The sequence below is a fragment of the Monomorium pharaonis genome, chromosome 6, assembly GCF_013373865.1.
Source record: "Monomorium pharaonis isolate MP-MQ-018 chromosome 6, ASM1337386v2, whole genome shotgun sequence".
Classification (NCBI taxonomy): domain Eukaryota; kingdom Metazoa; phylum Arthropoda; class Insecta; order Hymenoptera; family Formicidae; genus Monomorium; species Monomorium pharaonis.
The window spans coordinates 20,262,550-20,282,817 of NC_050472.1; the positions used below are offsets into that span (position 1 = coordinate 20,262,550).

General features: G+C 38.4%; 1 protein-coding gene and 1 long non-coding RNA gene across 5 annotated transcripts in view; one reads left to right on the forward strand and one right to left on the reverse strand.

Annotated features, from left to right (window-relative positions):
• The window catches only part of LOC114254468, a 263,849-nt gene that overhangs the window by 88,270 nt on the left and 155,311 nt on the right, over positions 1 to 20,268 (reverse strand). For both annotated transcript variants that reach the window (XR_004963652.1, XR_004963651.1), the window contains exon 4: positions 4,748 to 4,860. This is a non-coding gene — a long non-coding RNA (uncharacterized LOC114254468). The remainder of the gene's footprint in view (positions 1 to 4,747; positions 4,861 to 20,268) is intronic.
• Positions 1 to 20,268, forward strand: part of LOC105836028 (collagen alpha-1(XVIII) chain) — a 243,906-nt gene that overhangs the window by 21,272 nt on the left and 202,366 nt on the right. The window lies entirely within an intron of this gene.

A 20,268-nucleotide genomic window follows, 5' to 3' on the forward strand; every position in this document is an offset into this window, starting at 1 on the left:
CCCTCATGCTTAACATATTAAATTGCTTTTTAACGCCCATGGTTTTATCATTGCATTTATAACGATGATGTTACACGGAGATTAAACACGATTAAGCTCTTTTTCAAAACGTATAATATTGAGCAAATAAGCGTATATCTGATTAACAGATAATCAACTTTTATTCATCTCTAGACGTAATTGTGCAAACGCACACCGTCCACATCGTCGAGATTCTTAATACTCAGAGCAGATTCTGCGCTCTCGTCACGTCTCACTCTAATCTGCCAGTTTTATAAGGATACCTCGACGATTCCTGAGGGAATCTGGGGATTTTTCACTTCCCCTTCCTGACAGGAGAACCGCCAGTTGCTCACCTCCGCAGTGGTAAAGCCGACGTATGGCCCGACATGCCGCAATCCCGTAATCTCGCGTTGTGTTCTCGCACTTCTTAGAACTGTTCCAATCTATATATTTACTTCTACTTCCGCTCTTACACGTCAAAAAGTCAAAATGTTAGATAAAATTTAGATGAGAAATATGTATTTGTTTCTTACAAAAGCAATTTAAGAGTCGAAAAAACTAAATCGTATATTGTAAAGGATTTGCCACTAATAAAAATACAATAAATTAAATAGCTTTTACGTAATAATAACAGTAATAACTCATGCGAGAAATAGCGTCCCTTTTTACTTAGGAAATCCTTATCGACACTGCCACGGGAAACGTTAAGAAGCGTCAGATGAATCACCCGCGTCTCGGAGACGAGTTAATGAAGTAGTGTCTTTGAGCATAATTAGTCTACTGTCTTCTTTTGAAATGCAACGATTATTATCATCGCGTCTTTCATCCTCGTTCCTTTCACGAAGGATCTCATAACCCACGGCGCCGCACGCCGTCCCGCAAACGCAAAGAAAATTTAATCTAGCGCCGACGGTTTTGATTAAGAATAATAAAACGACAAGAACGAACGCTACCACTTTGCCCCGTCGTAATAAGAATGAATTAACGCAAGATTTTAGTTTGCGTTTACTCTTGCGTGATATATTAAAAAGTTACTTATTCATACTGCGTCCACGGCGAAAGTCGCTCGTGTTTTTTCGTTCCTTCCTTTTCCATGATCGTTTGATCAACGTTCAAAAGATCGCGACAATTACGATCTCGGCGAGTTACTATCGAAGAATCGGTCCGCTCCGGGGGTTCGCTTATCAGAGGCGGATATAGGGGGGTTGCGATGGGGTTACCGAGGGGGAGGAGGGGGAAAAGGTGAGCCGGTGGTACAGGATGGAGAAAGAGGCGGCTCCAGGAACGAATAGCTCCCGCAGGATGCAAGATAACGCTGCTCATCCCCGCAGTCTCATTTGTATCCACCCCCCGTTCCGTTTCCCGCGGAAACCGCTACTTTTTGCATCTACCGTCTACCTCGTCAATATTTAACGGGCGCTCGTCGATCAACGCGATTGCGCGGCGATGTAGAAATGAGAATTTTTCCGGCCGCCTTCCGCCACTCGTTCTTATGGATCGCACCCGTAAGTTCTCCTCGAAAGGGATCTATCGCCGGTCCGGATAGTTCGCGAATTTCGACATTGTGCGGTTCAAGAGATCGTATAAAACACGACTAAATTCGCTGCAAGAAGAATATAAGAAGTATTCAGTAAACATTATTTTAGAGAGTTACTGCATACATTTTATATTAAAATTTTTTTCAGAAATGACTTTTCTGCTTGAAGACATTTATATGTTATACGTATTACATGAGGTTTTAGCAGATAAAATGTGAATGTAATAAACCTTTTAAATATATGAATATTTGATAGAAAAGTTTTTTAATTCGATAATCTTGTTAAAATTTTTTGAAAATAATATACATATAATACTTTTTCTGCCCAATTTTATAACTCGAAATAATTTTTGCTTGTTTGAAATTGTGAGATATTAAAAGTGCAATGTTAATTTTATGTTTGTGTTTTTTTTTTTTTAATTTCTTGTTAAGAAGTAGACTAATTTTGCATTCATTTAGCGAGAGTAATGATCTTTTGTACATTTTATTATGTTGTCTAATCGCTTCACATTCACCGTTCCACCTGATTGTCTTCACATAGAGAGAAATGCGCAACAATGAGAGAATATAGATTCATAATACGCGCGTGTCATTCATTGTCGAGAGTGAATAAACGTTGCGGCAAGGTATTGCAATACGGACAGCAGAAACAGATAAATTGGCGTTGTGCATTCTCCGGCTGATTTACGGTCGCGTGATTTCGATAGAGCGATTCACGGACGTGCGAGCACTCGACTGCTCGCTCACCGCGCGTAGCAATCGATTGCGATAGCCGACCATAAAGATGGCCAATTTTTGTCCCGATGACAGATTGAATCGCGGGCGCGCGTTACACCGGAATCGAACGGAAGGGGGGGGGGAGGGGATGACATCCGCGACGCGATGCGCGACATGATTTTTGTATCAACTTAATCCGCTCGCAACTAGAAATTCTATCGTAACCAGGCGGTTTTCGTTTGTTTTACAGTGGCGGCGCGAGATTACGGGATTCGCGGAAATAATCTTTAGCGCGATGTATAATGCTAGCGGAGAATCGTGTTCCCCATTTTTACTTGTCGGCCGCCCGCTAACGCTCCTCCCCTCCCGCTCCACGCGCTCTCTCGCGCAAAAAGCTGCAAAATTAAACGCGTTTCCTAAAGCGGATGGAAATCGTGCGCGGCGTTCAAATCCAATTTCCACAAATTTATCTCGAGGCAAGGATAAATGCGTTTTATTGTCCAGGGCTCCGCACGCGGATTTATTCCTTGGAAAACATTTCTCACGCACACACACACACACACATATACATATATATTGTATATATGTATACATATATATATATGTGTATATGTGGAGCTTTAAACGTTCCTTGTATCGAAAGAGATCACAATGAGTTAAGAAACCCATTGTTTTCTCTTGCACGCTTGCGATAAGCCCATGTTCGAGATCTTCTCGTTGCGTTTGCTTCGTAAGATATACGTTATTAAAGATAGAATGATTAAATCGCATGTCGTATTTGTGTGTGGCAATAGAGTAACATTCGTCAGATTTCTCTTCGAGCTCTCGTGTTTAAATGCGGAAATAATAATTTTGACTCGACGTTCGCACAGCTGCGATATGTGTTATCATATTGTCATTGTAACAATTATCACAGACAAGTATAAATATCTAATATTATAATAAATTCAAGCAGAGAAGTTATTTTAAATCTATGAAAAATAGAAATTAGTAATCTTGAAATTAGTATAATGTACACCAAAAACTAAATCCAGAAGTTAATAATAAAGCTGTTTGTCATTGCTAAACATTCATTTTTATTATTAAATCGAAAATATTTTCAAACCATAAGGAAAAATTAATTCCTCTATTACGTATATTTATTATAAATGCAAAGATATATTCAATAATAGCATTAAAAGGTAAAAAGCTTATTTCAAAATGACATTGCAAATTGAAATTTTCTATGAGAAAAATTGCTGCACAACGATTTGCGTCATCTGCTTTTATTCATGTTATCAAATGTTCTGTTCAGCATGCGCCAGAGAAAGCAGCTACGAACCCGAGCTAATAAAAGAAAAATATTAGGTTTGACATTATGGAAAATAAAGAAATTCTAGACAGTGCGCTTTCCATACGGAAAACGCCGTATAGTCTAATTTTCTAAAAACAGATAAGAGACGTTTGCACGATTAAAATTTATGAGACCGCGATCTGCAAGCAGTAAAAGGCTAGGAAACGCGACCGTCCACGGTTTATTTTCCGCCTTCTATTTCGAAGAACGAAAGTAAAATTAAGGCGAGCCGCAGGCTGTAAAAATTTTATTCTCTTGGATTGATCATGTTTTGCTGTTGAAAAGTTCTATTTCTGTTCGGCAATTGAAGTCTAGCCAGCCAACAGATGTTTGTCACAAAATTCCAGACGATGTTTATAATACGATTAGGATATAAATATCATGACTTCCGCGTCAAATAAAAATTCGACGCAAAACTTCATCTGTATATTACTTTAAAGACGCGGGTTAAATATGCAATGTAAATAAATAATATAAATATATGCAAATTAATGTATTTTTTCTAAATTTATAAATTTCCAGAAATACGATCAAAGCTTTTTCGCTAATAGAATGATATGTAAAATTATATAATTAATCAGCCGTTCCTCTATTACGTATATTTATTATAAATGCAAAGATATATTCAATAATAGCATTAAAAGGTAAAAAGCTTATGACTGACTTATTCACGTCAGTCTCTTATCATTTCGAATATCTATTTTATATAACCGATAATAAAATTTATTACTACAAGCAGACTGTCAAGCGTTATTTTTACGGGATTCTACTTTCTTATTAATATAATAATAATTCTAAAAGAGAGCTTGCGATAAATTAATCTTGGCAGAATTTCAAAAACCTTCTTTATCGTGCCTGTTTTAATGAATGAGCAGACGGCAATTAATTAGCATGCCGAACATCGTGTAAAAAGACTCGGTATAGTGTTCGATGATGCGCATGATAAGTGAAAATGAAAGCAGGCGGATAAAGGTCGAAACATTTACGATATCATCGCGATAAATATTGAATTTCTTTTTAGAGACACGCCGGACGTATATGCATTTATCGAACGTGCGTACGTACGTGCGTACGTGCGTGCGTCGTAATCACTTGAATCCAATGATTTGACGTGACTCATCGATCATCAACAACTTCGTAAGCATGTCCTTACTTACCGCGCCATGTTAGACTTCGTGACACAATGAACCACGTTCATCGGTGATTTACACGTTCAGTTATCAGTATGTTGAATCGATCAGTAACCGAGTTCTCGAGAATAAATGTTATTCTGCAACATAAAAATAATAAAGATACATTAAACACCTATGTTGTATTTGTTTAATTATCTTCGACTGTCAATTCATATAAAATTTCTAGATATCGACGTAATGCTATTTTAATTGTGAAACGAAGACACCTGACGTAAACCGTGAGAAATTGTTATTTTATAATAACTGGTGAGAATATTCAAATATTTCAAACGCTTTCGTTGCACAATTAATAACATTCCAAATATAAAATATTGATACTTTGCTTGTCAGATTTTAAATAAGTGTAAAGAATCTGGTGACGTATTTCATCGCGAGTAAATGCACAATTTATTTCTTTTTGCTAGGAAAAATTAAATTGAATTGAAACGAGGCGCCACTTAATGAATCGCGAAGGACGTTTTGATCACGTCTCAATGAAATCATCTCATTTCCATGATCTTGACCCATAATGACTAAGCATAGTGCACTCCATCAATTGTGTTTAATATCGGCTTGCATTTTCTAGATGACGCGAGGTAACGTCATCGTTAAATGTAGTTAATGCATATTAATAACTTGAATCTTGACTAGTCATACGATAAATGTGCAATCGTATATAAATCATTATTATGATCTATGAATCGATACTTGCAATTAGTAAGCGATACTTTTAAACGATGTATAAAAGTTCTCTTATCGCGCTAAAGCCACTAGATTTTTTACGTTTCTTAAAAATAACTACTTTTTGTAATCTTTAGAAATTCTATAAAAAATTTTATGAGTCCTTATTAATATATTATTTTTCAATTTTTATCCATAGAACTCACTGATGCAGTTTGACCATTAAAACCCTGTATATTTATTATCTTAAAGTACAAATTTAAATTGTATTGAAAATAGAAAGCCAATATAGTTAGTTTTATAAATATAAATAGTTATAAATATAAATATAAATAGTTTTTAACACGGTGACTGATTTTTGGCATTAAATTTAATAAATCTCTTATATTACTTTATACTTTACTACTTTTTTATGATTTTAATCAAGTTTATATCATTTCTTTCATGTCTTAAATACTTAATAAAATTATTTTAAAATAAAACTGTCACTTATATGAATAACTGACGCAGTTTGCGGAAATTTACGTGCCACCAGATAAATAGACATAGCAGTCAAAGTTAAGATGCGCGACGTTGGAAACTGCTTGCGCTATTTTCTTGTAAATTTGTTATTTATTAAATAATATTGTTTACGAAGATTTTATGGAGATCTCGCGCTCTTATTCTGTTTTAAGTGGCTGTTTTCGTGCTACTTAAATAGAAAGATGCGCCAAGCGTTGCTTATAAGCATGGGTATCTGCAGCGGCAGAGACATAAAACGACGCGGCAAAGATCGAATGCAAAAACCATACAAAATCGCAGAGACGTGATACAGTCGCTTGTTGCCCCGGGCAGACATATTGGCCCCGGAGCGTGCTCGGAAAGTATAAAATATTTCAAAGCTCACCCTCCACACCTATTCCCCGCCTCTCCCGCGTGCTTTTGCCGCTTCTTTCTCTATCTCGTCGACTTTTTCCTTTTCAGCTAACCCACCTTATAATATATCGCCTACTTGTAACATGTTCCTACCGCCTCTTGTCTCTTGCGCGTGCATAATCCTGCAGTTTATCAGCCAGTGGATCTCTATTCGTATCATCCGAACTGTTTCGCGAACAACTACCAATTTTTCATGACCGGCCGGTATTACGTGTAAAGTGTGTAAACATTATAATGCGCGTTATAAACTTAAGTTGATTATAATCTCATAATTTGCTATTCACGTCTCAAATAATTTGCTTGTGGATAATTAAACTTGATAAATCTTAGGAAATAATATTCATAGTTCTGAAAGAAGTTTATTAATTCTGAGATTAATGACGAATTTATTTCATATAAAATATTCTTTCACGTTTTAATTGTAAAACAAATACTGTAACTAATATTTGTTTATACATATCATTAACAAATAAAAGAATTATGCATCCATAAATTTTATCGAAACTTTATTAGTCACTTAAATATTTCTTCTGTATATGAACCAGCCTAAAATTAATTAATATAAAATATATGTAAATAGTACAAAGATGTAAAAAGAGGTAAAAAGTATTCGAAAAGACATACCAAACTTAAAACTTATCTAATTAATATAAACAGTTTACAAACATTATACGACTCCATTGAAATTATATCTTCAAATGGGCAATCAGAAATGACTTTACGCTTCGAAACAAGTGAAACTGATCCGCATGTTCATCGTGTATTTAGTTATCAGGTTAGTCGATTATATCATTTCCGGTCATTACTGATATTCTGTTGAACTTTTCTGTAAATTGAGTGTGCACTCGTGTCTCGCGCGGATTTATCGGAACAAATAGATGAGCTCATTAATTTTGATGATGATGTTCGCTCGTTGTAACCCGCCGGCTCGTACATTCCACGCTTCGTGACGCGTGCAATTTATCAGTCACGAACAGAGAACGCAGTCAAATAGGAGCCTTTTCCGATTTCCAGAGAACGGGATTTAATTGTTCGCGACTTGTTCTCTCTCTTGCGATATCTCGTTTTAGCTTCAATTCGGTCGCTCGTTTTCGATATTTCCACGCGACAAATTGCTCGGTATACCTATAGCTCAGAGAAATTATCGGTCGTACGAATCGTATCGCCATGACAGTGCATTTATGAGAACAAAAATAACGTACAAGATATATCTATTATCAAAATTGAACTATACGATAAATCTTTCTAAAATGTTAAACAAATTAAGCTGTGAAAAAATTTAAAGTTTAGCAAAAATCCTTATTTCTAAAATAGACTTAAAAGTTTTAAGGACTTTCTAATTAAGATAATTTAGAAATAAAAATTTTTGCTCAATGTTCATAATCTCAGTTTAATTTATTTAATTTTCTTAATATTTGAATGTTAATATAATTTTTTAACATTATTCTTCTCTCTCAGATAAGTTAAATGCAACTTGAATCAATATATTTTTGTAGCTATATAAAAATCTTGTGTTATCTTCAAAATTCAAAATTATTGAAATAGGACGCTTTAATTTTCAGCATTTCATTCGATTTTACGTTAACGACATGTCCAGTGGCATATAGAAATGAATGTGAGAAAATGTGGGAGGGAGGAGGGAGGGAGGGCGGAGTGGTATGTAAAAAGCGAATAGCGATCTTGTTTTCGAATGGACGCTCTCGTAAAACAAGCGAGGGATGTATCTCGCGCGAGATAAAACGCGAGCGTAGCTGACGTTCGTTTCTGCACACCTTTCTCATTTTCTCAACGCTATTTTTCCGCCAGTTGCGGCCATTTCCTCGATAACGCTTTTCTGTCTTTTCATAATCATATCGTTTTCTTATCAATCAATACGATCTACATGTTATGTACATGTTTCGGATAGTTTTGCAATTTTCCAATCTCCTTTGATTTTATCTTGTCGTATTTTTATCATTTATTGTTAATCAGTATATGTGAAGCATGATACAGAAAGTAATAGAGCGAAATATATAAATAATATATTATTTTATAGATTTAATATATTATAATTACGTAAATCGTTTTATTTTTCATTAATTGATCAGTTATACGTGTATACTTACTGTTAATCCATAAAAATAAAACATTATAACATTATAGCAATCTTACAGACTTCGCAAATTTAAAAAAAAACCTGTATAAATATAAAAATAGCAATCGTGGAAATAACATTGTAATTTAAGGCGGCTTTTAAGCAATGTGGATTTATCCTGTGTAATTCCAATTGTTATGACCGAATATATAGCGCGGTTGGTAAGCAGCTGATCGGAAGTGCTTTCCCGGTCGAGTAATCGCGCCGGTCGCTCCTGCTGGTCGGAAATTAATAAATACTGGAATTTCCAGCCCCGGTTGGATTAAAGCTCGGCAGCGGGAACGATATCCCGACCGAGCAAAAAGGGAGACAAGCGGAAATTGAAGGGGGTTGTAGTTGGCCGCGGGAGAGTCGGTAGGAAAGAGGGGAAAAAAAGGTCGACTTTACTTCCTAAGAGCATTACATATCGGCAGGCGCAGTCCGCGCCAGTTAAATTTATAATAAATTCCATCGGCTTTGCCAACGTACTGTCTTTTTTTCGCGTACGTATTTGCAGAAATCAACCCGTATCTGTCGTGCAATATTTGCATACTGCGTCGAAGCCGGACCGCCCAGTCCGGTTTATGTAAGAAATAAGGAGCTTCAGATAGGTCTTAACCCTTTCTATCTCCGCAATTATAATAAGAAATTTAAAATTCATATTCTAATAACATGTAAGTTACCACGAGTAGGCCTTGATTTAATTAATTATATTTTTTTAATTTCGATTTATGATGATCTTGAAATATAAAGTATTTTAATATTTTATAGTTAAAGTTTTTAAAAATTAAATGGACATAATACAGTTCCAGGGATAGCTTATATTGTAAAATAATATTTAAAAGTAATGCATAAACTGCCGTAAAATCCAAAATTGTGAGATACAATTTGTAAATTGGAGGTGTTACACAAGCTGTTACACAAACTCGAAAGCATGAACTGTCGCTGTTTAAAAATGTAGCACGGTAGAAAAAACAGCGCGCGCTTTAGTGAGATTTGTCCGAGAGTCCGGGAGGTTTTTTTTTCCCCCCCCGAACCGCGATACGACTCTGCCTTTACTGTCGTGACGCGCGCGCGAGTTTGTTATCCGAAAAAAAGCGACACGGTACACAAAAAAGTGGTGACAGACGAGTAGCACGGCATTACTCGCGCCGGCACTGCGGTACTCGAGGCTCTGAAGAACCTTCTGGACGAGTTAATTTTATTAGAGCTTCTTACACACTCGGCGCACACTCGCGGAGCGCTGATAAAAAGGCGATGGAAGAGATGGCCGGAACGAGCGGATGACGAAGAAAGAAAAACCGGCGAGGAGGACGCGAGGCAGGAGGCGAGAGGGTGGTGCTTTCTCACCTGCCCATGAGGGGGCGAGGTTTTCACGTGACGAGTGGCTGGTAACGAATGGTCGTTACCACTCGCGCGAGACAAAAGCCTCGTAAACAAAACAGACTGCCGCCACCGGGATGCACGCCCCAGGGGTGATTTCGCTCGCCTCGCACGCCACCCCGTCAGTACAATTCCTCATACGTTTCACGTTTATGTAAAACCGTCAACGACTCCGAATTCGCCCGACGCAGATACCGAAATAAAGCACGGATTATTAATCAAGAGGTTGACACCGAAAACGAAACTGAACATGCAATAGCTATTTTCGAGATGTTTCATAAATTTCAAATACTATCCAGCTAATAGTTCTTGACGATCTATGAAATTTTTAGCACCACTCATATCCACTCGTATCGTAATAATATTACATTTTATGCCGCAATTTTAGACAACTTATATATCCACATGAATCTGTGATGTTTTTGTTTGTGTTTATTGTTTATTGTATTTGTTAAGTAAAACGTTCTTCAAAATAAATTAAAAACACGCGTGCGCGCATGCGATGTTAAAAATTATTTTATAATTCCTTTCTATAGCTAATAAAATGTCGATACATCAAACGGCCTGAACGGAAAATTTAGCGTGGGTTTCTAGAAACCTAGTAGCGGTATGGTGTAATTAAAAAGCTATAAGAAATACTTTTTTCTTCGTTAATGTCTCCAAATTAATTTTGAACATGCAGACACGCGCGAGCAAATTAAGCTCCAAAATGCAAATACGTAATCAAATTGGTTTTAGCTGAATTCGAGTTAAATTTACTTTAACGTGGATGTTTAATTTGAAACTGAATTAGCAAGATGTGCAATGTCAAAGGTTAAGTACACTGCAAGAAAGTCTGCCCTTTAATAAAATTAATAGGCATACGGTTATTTGCCTCACTCACTTTATTAGCACGAATCATTCTGCGCATCCGCCAGATGATATATTGGTACGATAAGCGGCGGTAAAAATGAACACGAGAAAAGGGGCATCTTTTTTATTTACTATTCAATCGTACCGCCGAGAGTGCATCTCTGCATTTCAAATTAAATGCACTCCTGCTTCAACGGATAAGAGTTGCATTGCGGTCGACGGCAGATTCTCGCGGCGGCTATATCTTGCCATGAGATTTGTCGAGATGCACTGTGCAGTTCTTTCTTTTCTTTTACGTGGGAGTACACGTACTCTGCATCAGGTGTCCCGGAAAGCACGGATGCTTGCGTGCCTGACCTTCTTCCTCCGCCACTCGGAGTCCCGCCCACCCGTCTTTTTTCTTCTCCTTTCTCGCCTTTTTCTCCCCTAACCCGTGGTACCCATGTGTATCGTTATCTCCGCGTTGAAACACTCGTACGTCATGTGGCGTCGTGTAATTAGGCGTGTAATTCGCATCGTAGCGCCATTTCTTATTTTTCGAACGCGTGCACCTCTTCTCGCCCTTTATCACGTTGCTCGGATCATTCGTACGACTGTCAGACGCGATTTGTCACGTTACAGAACTATTTCAAGATAACGCGTCGTTAGATTTATCATTCGTTATATATTCGCTTTTTATACCTTCTAAATTTGAAGAAGCATCGAATAAAATGGCGCAAATTTTATTCTAGAGAGATATTTTTTAAAGATATTTTACTTATTCATTATGATTTCATTACTCTAGACTATTTCTATTTTCATAAATAAAAGTTCCACTAAAAGTTCAACACAATATACTTATATTACCTTTTTTATGGTAGTTATATTTTTAAAACATCAATTTATGCAACTTCTGGCGTTTAACACTTTCAAAGGAAATTTAAAAACTTTTGTTATAAAAAGTTTTCTTATATTATATATTGAGTAGAGAGAAAAGGAGTAAAAGTTAATGTTATTTTTATTTCCTCCTGGTGACTTATTTTTATTATTAATTAAAAATAATTTTTGTTAAGAATGACTCCTTTTACTTCTACGATAGAAAATTTAAATTCTAATTATATATTCAATGATAAATGTGAGACTAGAACTTATGTACTAGAAGTTATATAAATAATACAATTGAATCGAGAAGCTTCTAAAACAATTAGAAGATGTTAGTGTTGATAATATTTTTAATTACATGTGTTTAAATTCAAGAAAGAGAGATTTTATTTTGTAATATATAAAAATGTTATCTTGATCTTTGAATATTTTCAGAACTAAAGATTTCAGATAAAATGTCATATGCGTATAAAAAATAATTACATGAAAGTGCATAAAATGCGTACAGAACACATCATTTGGAAAAAGATATAAATTCAATTCTCCAATTTCATTTGAGCTATCGTCACGTGCGCGCTCTCGTCTTGGACTCGCCTCTACATTTATTAAATTTTCATATGCGATATTAAAAGTCTCGACGTCCCAGGGCCATTGTCGTCGAACAACCACAAGAACCCTTCGCTAACATGCATCATTCTTGACGTACAACGCAGAAGCACATGTGCCGTCAACCTTTTCGTTTCCAGTTACCCATCTTATCCCGTTCCATCTCTTTTCTCGCAGCAGTTCTCAGAATCAAACGAAACCTACTGATTGTGAGCTGTTTATTTTATTCCCTCTTGCGATTGTCCTTTGCAGTTTTCCTATCGTTTTACGAATGACGAAACTCTCAAAAGACGCTTGTCGCTTGACAAAGTTATTTTATAAATTGAAATTTATATGCCTGAGAAATAGAGCGTTATTTTTTGTAGAGCATGGTTAATGCTTAATTTTAGATATTAAAACATTTAAGTAATGACGACGCGATGCGCGTTTTACTTTCTCTTGTCCTAAATTTGTCCTGTCGTTTCTGCAAGAGCAACATCAAAGGACCGTTGCTTCGTAATGAACTTCGAGATTACGAGAATTCTGTACGGAAAACGTTATCAAAATGTTACGTGTGACGATTCCGTCTCGGTAATCTGTTTTGTAGCAGAATGCATATAATGTTCGGATAATGGAATGTTTGAATAGTACACGTTCGCATATTGCAACTAGCTCTACATTAATGCAATATTGACATTTACCCGTTATACATTGATAACTATTGATATTTTCGCCATGTGCCGTGTGGTAAGCTATGCCACGATACGACAATATATTCTTAATTACAATTACTATTGAATCTCACAACAATTTCCGCTTTTGCCTCCGATATGAATTTTCGATATTTAAGTTTAACTATGGCTTGCGGAATTAAATTAATGTTTCAGCACATAATAGAAATATTAAGCTCAAATAATCTTTTGATGATGCTCGCAATAAAGCCAATATCGCATAATATATTTCCATGCGATATCAATACTCTTACACGCCGATAGGAATCTTTATTTATAAATTGAAATTTTCGCGCATAATGCATATATTAATTCATTATATTGTTCCCAAATTTGCGCAATTCGAGAATTATTATTTTCACAAATAAAAAGAAACATACGTAACGCAATGTTGCATTCATCCTATTTTATTTTCAAATTGAAACTCTAAATGCATAACCCGTATATTAATACGCTATATTTTATTTTCAAGTTTGCACAAATCGAGTATTCGTATTTTTCGTTGTCAAAAATAAAAAGAACGCGATTACACGATGTCGATGCACATATTTTCAATCTATTATCCCGATGCGTATGCGCCGTACGGTATTCAGAGGATATTAATACACGTGTAAAGTTCGTGCTTAAAGGGTGGGTGAAGAGGTAGAGCCGGGAAGTGAAGGGCCCCGGTTCATTTCGGTGGAGTATACTCGCGTGCTCAGCACCATAAACCTGATTCCGAGTTTATCTCGGGTTCTCGAGGGTGGATGGTACGTTTTTATGAGATGCGGTTTTTATTAGATGGACAACATATGTCAGTCCGTTCCCTTCCGACAACGTGATGTCGTCCATCACGATTGACGATAATCGGCTGGATAACAGCGGAAAAGGATTCTTAACCCCCCCTTTTTTTTTCATAAAAGAGACACGAGCCTACCCCCGTAATCGAGGTAAAAATATATACCGAGTAGTTGACGTCGAAACATGTAACGGAGAGCAACGAACACGATCGACGCGGGGCACCGACGTATTACGCAAGCGATCTCTCTTTCTCTCCCTCGCCGTGAGAGCCCTCGTTAAACATCTCGACTACAAATCGCACGCTCGCTGTTTGCTCTCGGACACGGTATCCCGATACGCGCGCCTACACGTGTTTGCCCGAGGCGAACTCGTGCTCTCGCCTTTTTTTTGCATCTTTCCCGCCACCGCGAGAACGAGTTTCGCCGACGGGAGAGGAGACGGCAAAAGAGACAGGGGGAGGAAACGAGGCGAAAGGACCGACGCGAAAAAAAAAATGGAGAAAAAACCCTCTCGACAGATGTTGTACTGGCGAGATCAACTCGAAGCGACGCGCGATGGAGTTGTCTCGTCTATCCCAATTACCTTTTATCCCATCAGATCCGCCGAGTGCATCAGTTGCCGCGCGCGCGTTACACGGGTAAAACCTTTTTACCCTTTTTTTTCTCCTCCCTCCTACCCTGCGTCCTCCTGCACCGCGTCGAAACGCCGCCGAAATGCGTCTCGCGATGTCGTCTTCGTCACACATCGACGGATTCCGCGGGGCGGATTCGTTACGGCACCGCGACGAACGTCGACGCCGTGTCCGCGTATTATTATGACAAACTACCGCGTGCTAAGATCCATCTCCACTCCGCTCTGCATATTTCATCGAGGCTTTCACCGCGAAAATGCGTCGCGTTTTAGCCGCGGTTGCTCCGCCGATATTACCCTCTCGAACGCCTCTCGGCTATCGCGCGAAAAAAAAAACAAAATGCGGCATTGTAAAAGAAAAATTCGCGGGATGTGCCGCAAATGCTGACTGCGAAGTGCGCGGAGAGCGGCGGTGAGATGACGCTCGTTAACATTCCGCGAGTACGTTCCGTACGGAGACACGCGAGGGTTAACAATAGACACTCGGTTGTGCTTTGAGCAATCCACCGTGGCACGATACAGCGAACCCGCTCGGATGTTGCGATAATCGCATTTCCTTATCAAACCGAGAGACACGGAAATAGCGGTGTTGTTGTCCGCGCTCCTATCAAAGTCGACGAAGGCGACGATGCCCCCAGGGGGGAGGGGGGAAGAAGGAAACGCTCTCTTCTCCCGAAAAAGGAGCCATTGCCTCGGCGCACCTCCAGGAAATCCATTTTTCCGAACTACGCCTGGGCGGGCAAATACCAGAGCGCGCGCGGGGTTCCCTACAGGAGACGCCGCGACGCTGTATGCGGCGTCTCAGGCTTCCGGAGGAAGAAGACGGTACCTGTTTGCTCTGGGAATCATACCGGAGAGCTGGTGCATCCGCGGGATCCACTTTACGCGCGCGCGCGCGCGCGTCCTTTCCACCCTCCTCCACCGCCAACGCCGTCCGCGCGTAATTCAAGCCTTCCTTCCATCCCCCTGCACCCCCTCGTCGCCATCCTCCTGACGCGCTTCGACCAACACCATTCTCTCGCCGCCCGTGTGTTCCTCTTCGTCTCTGATTTCAACCACCGCCGCACACCCTTTGAGACCCGTACGCTGCGCAATTCCTCTCCCGGATTCAAATAATGTCCAACGTGCGCGAGCTGGAATTCACACGCGTGGAAACGTGACCGCGTCGGTTTCACCGGCGCGACGGTACGATCGTTACCTCGTGGCAGATGATCCTTTTATCCGGTGATTGAGGCCTCCATTCAGGAGCTATATCATTGTACGACACACGGCCCCTTTTGCATCCGACGCCGAACGCTATGAAATATTTATATCGACGGCGTCCCGATTTATCTCTTTCAAGTCGACAGTTGCATACAACACTTGTTTGACTTTTCAACAATCGTTACAAACTCGTGTGAATGCAGCCAGGTCTTTGCGCGATAAAAATATTGAACAGATTTGACAAATACAATTGTATTCAATCTACCAGTGCAATGCACTAATACATATCGCAAGAATCGGTTACATCTTAAACCGAGTTACGTATTAAGTTTTCTTTAAAATACGCATACGGAGGAACTTAAAACGGCAAGCGAGCACGGCAAGGGAACGGACATTGGCTCCGGAGGAAATCTGCGATTTCGCCTCATCGCGCATTAATACGTCGCCAACTTTCCGCCAACGTGATCGTGATTGCGTCGAGTTTGAAACGCTTCCGCTTAGTTTTCCCCCTAATCTTCCTAATCGTACGCCGTTAATCGACTGCATTTGCAGGGAACGTTCTGCAGCGCTGTAGACGCGCGGCGTCATGCCTGCGCCAAAGTCTTCGTCCCGTAGTTTCTCGCTCCTCGGCGCGCCGTGTCTCGCCCCTCCGCATCCCTCACACGGCCGCGATACGCTTTCAGCTTCTGTAGCAGCCCTTTGAGACCTCAAAGTTCAGTCTCACTTGCGCTGTAATAACGAACAATGCTGCTTCTCCCAGAAGCGCGTATGGAGACGTTGGCATAACGAGCAATTCCAAAGAACACACCGCGCCCCCCTCAATTTTGTTCATTCCGCTCCATGTTACTTGCGACCATTCCCGAGAGGAACGTTTCAAACGTTGTCTCGAATTCGCGGTTAATTAAGAGGTTGGGGACCTCGTGAAAATTTCGCCAATGGAAGTGTTAAGGTTCTTTTTTTTTTTTATAGAGACTCCCAATTTTTTTAATATAAAATTTATAATCGATGATGTCTTCTTAATTATTTACTTTTACTTTTTGCAAAATTTAATTTCTCTCCTCTCTCTCTCTCTCTCTCTCTCTCTCTCTCTCTCTCTCTCTCTTTCTGTTTTCTTTTACTGCATAGTGTGCGAGAGAAGAATAATCATCGTTTTTAATTTTAGCACAGTTAAATCGTCACACACACACACACAGTTGTACGATAAACTAAAATTAGAATTGAGGATTATATGAATCAAATTGCGAAATCCAATTTAACGTGATTAAGTCTGATACGATTAAATGCTATTTTGATAAACTGTTTTTACTTCCAAATTTTGTATAAAAATTTGAACAGAGATTGGACGACAGTGTTATCACGCACATTGTAGTGTTTTACTCTTTTTTTTTAGTCAAACTCGTGGAAAGGAGTTAATTGTTTTAATTTAATTTTTAATTTTCCTTGTCCCCTTTCCCAGTTTCCAAAACGCACTTTAGTTCCCGTAAAAATAATGTGAATGTCTACTATTTCAACTTTTCGTTACCCTTTCTGTTTCTTCTCCCGTTCGCCAGAGTCCTCTTTATTGAGTTAACCGGTTATCTTCCCCGCTCTGGCATGTTCTATTCCGTTTTCGACTGCAGACACACTGATGCGTCTGTAGAGAGCTTAATATAATAATGCATAACACACAGAGACAGGTGCGCATACATAACGCGCGCACGGTCGTTTAATATCCAGCTGAGAAACAAACAGATGATAGGAATAAATGCGCACGAAAGAGAGACTGGAAGAGCGTCCTACAACGCTATAATGCGAAGAGCATTGCAGCCCCGAAAACGAGATTCTCCAACGAAAGTTATGAAATTTAATGCAGTATAATATTGTTTATTAATCCGCGCAATGACTAGTGTATTTGCTATTGACAATTCAATGTACATGCCACATATATATATATATATATATATATATATATATATATATATATATATATTATAATGATGGAATGTTAATCAATACAATTCAATGTCGTTTACATGCGCATTGTTAAAATAATGACAACAGGAAATTATTATTTGACGTTACTATCATAAATTTATCAAATTGTATGCGTCGCTCGTTGGCCCGTAAGCACTGGAAACATGACTCAATCGTTACTTCAAATTCCGCGCGCGTACTTCACTCGACTGATTAAATTTTAATGCAGCCGAAAGTTAAATGTATATAACCGACTCGTCTCGTAGGGTACCTGTGTGTCATTCAATTGATAAATTGAATATATTTTGCAAAAGATATTTCGAGGCCAAGGACGATCCAACGGAATTGAATAAGAAAATATGTATTTACGGAGTAACAAATACACGTAATAAATTCTTTTTGACAAGTAGCGAGCAAAGTACTCTTTATATCTCTAGTTTGCAAAATTACGTTTGCATGTCACAAGGAAATTCGCTTAGATTGCGAAAAGGCTTTTGAGGGATATGCCGCGCGAAATAAAATTATTGAAATTTCTTTCTTAAATCAGAATTGTTCCTTCGTTTTATCCAACAGTATATTCAGCAGAAGTACGAAGAATTTTTAGCAAGTTGTTGGCAGATTGATTATTCGTGATTAATCCACGAATTAGAAAGTTTAGAAAGCTTTTAAGAGTCCTCTCCTGCGTAAGCGTGTTCTGATATTCATTATAATTCCGTAAGAAGAAAATTTACTGCAGCTCTTAGTTTGTAAATGTCGAGTAGTTTAATTTAGCTCAGTTTATTAGAGGTGCTCCATAGCGTTGCGTTGATTAAAGCTGTAGATACAAAGCATTATTTCTTTCGCAGCTCTCCCTCGATAATCTAGCGCACTCGGCGAAAATGCAGCCAGACGTTATCATGTTATTCAAATTAACCGTCTAGACGATCGTACGGGCCAATTTTCCGGCTTTCCGCGGCGGCAATTAAAACGATTTTCCTACTGTGCTCTCAACACCGCATGCGGCGGTCAATTGCGGCCAAGCAATTTCCTGCGTGTCTGAGGAGAGGATTTGGGTGACACTTACAATACGGTTGTTTCGCAACCAGAGCCAAATGAAAGCGTAGATTTACAATATCGGTTCGTCGCTCGATATTGATTCACCGTTTTAATTCTTCGAATTAAATAAATCTCCATCTGATTTATTGACGATTTTAATGGAAAAAATTTCTATTAATTAAACAAAAATGGTATATATAATAGATTTCACACAAAATGTTCAAGAAACTTCGAAATACATGAGAAAACGCGTGAAATCTAAAACAGTTGTAAGTAGAAATATTTAGAATAACTGAAACATAATAATAAGAATACTAAAAGCATTTTGGTATTAGGATTCCTAAAAAACCTATATAGAATTTTTTTTTAATTTTCCATGACGGAAAAGTCCGTAATTAATCAATTGATTCCATTGAACGCAATGATTTCACTGAAGTAGCTTTATCATCGTTTTAAGTGGCCGAGAGTGGCGATTTTATTATTATCTCCACGTTCACGTAACGTTTGCAGCGATATAGATCGTTCTTTAAAGTTCGTTCGCTCGACCTGTTAGGGGCACGTCCGTCAAAGTCATCAGCTTCGCGATCGTACGGCGCGGCAGCGCGCGTTTCAAACTGGCTCGAAATAATCCAGCGTAATTAGCCAGCGCCGATTAATTACCGCGATCTCTATCTTAACAGCCGGACGTTTCTCGTCCATCGCCTTTAATGCCGCTCGTTGGTCCCGGTTGGCGCGGCATCAGCCGGTGATGTCGCCGTTCGAGGTCTCAAACGAGCCAACAAAAAGGCACCTCTAACGAACGAATCGTCGCTCGGTTTCTAATCCTGCGGAAATTGATTTCGTTATCTCCCGACGGATTTCGCGTGTCGTCTCTCGGCGACCATCATCGTCGTCGTCGTCGTCGTCGTCGTCGTCGTCGTCGTCGTCGTCGTCGTCGTCGAGTGAGAACGAGATACGACCGAGATCTCTCGTGGCAGCTTCGATTTCACCGATCTAAAAGTCCCTCGATTTCCTCCTCCTTTGGGAAAAACTCGGGAATTCGATCTTATAACGTTCAAACATATAAGGTACCTGTATCCAATATGCTCCTTCCCCCTTAAGCTTTGGAGATTTTTCTAATTTTTTGATGAATATGAAATTGAAAAATAAGGGTCAGATTTAAAATAGGAAACATTTCTGAAACTAAAAAAATATATGAAATATTTTCAGTTATTTATATAAGTATAGTAAAGATTTAAAAAAAGATAGCACTTAGACAATATTAATTACATATACTTAATGTATATGCCCAGCTATGTATTTTCCTCTTTTTCGTAAATATTTTTAAAAATTGCGAAATAACAGAATTAATATGTTTAATTAAGCATTTATTAATATAGTTACGGAAAAAATTACACATACAGTTATTCATTAAATAATGAGATTGTGTTTATTTATTACAAGGGGCGTTATCTTAACTTTGATCTGTCGAAAAGCTTCAACTAACTAGAGAAAGACAAGAAACACCAATTAAAAATTAAATGTTAAATAAAGAAACAGAGTCTTAATTTTCTTGCATATTAATAAGATGTATTGTGTTTTTAGTAGTGTCCCCGGCCATAATTGTTTTAGAATACAAAGAGCTTTCTTCCTTTAATTATAAACACGATGTTTTAATAAAAAATAAGTACGGTGTTGAAAATAAAGAGCTACAATAATAATGAATTGTGGATATTTATAATTGTTACACAAAGCAAAAACTTGCTTCTGAAATTTTAGATTCAGAAGAACACAATTTAAATAAA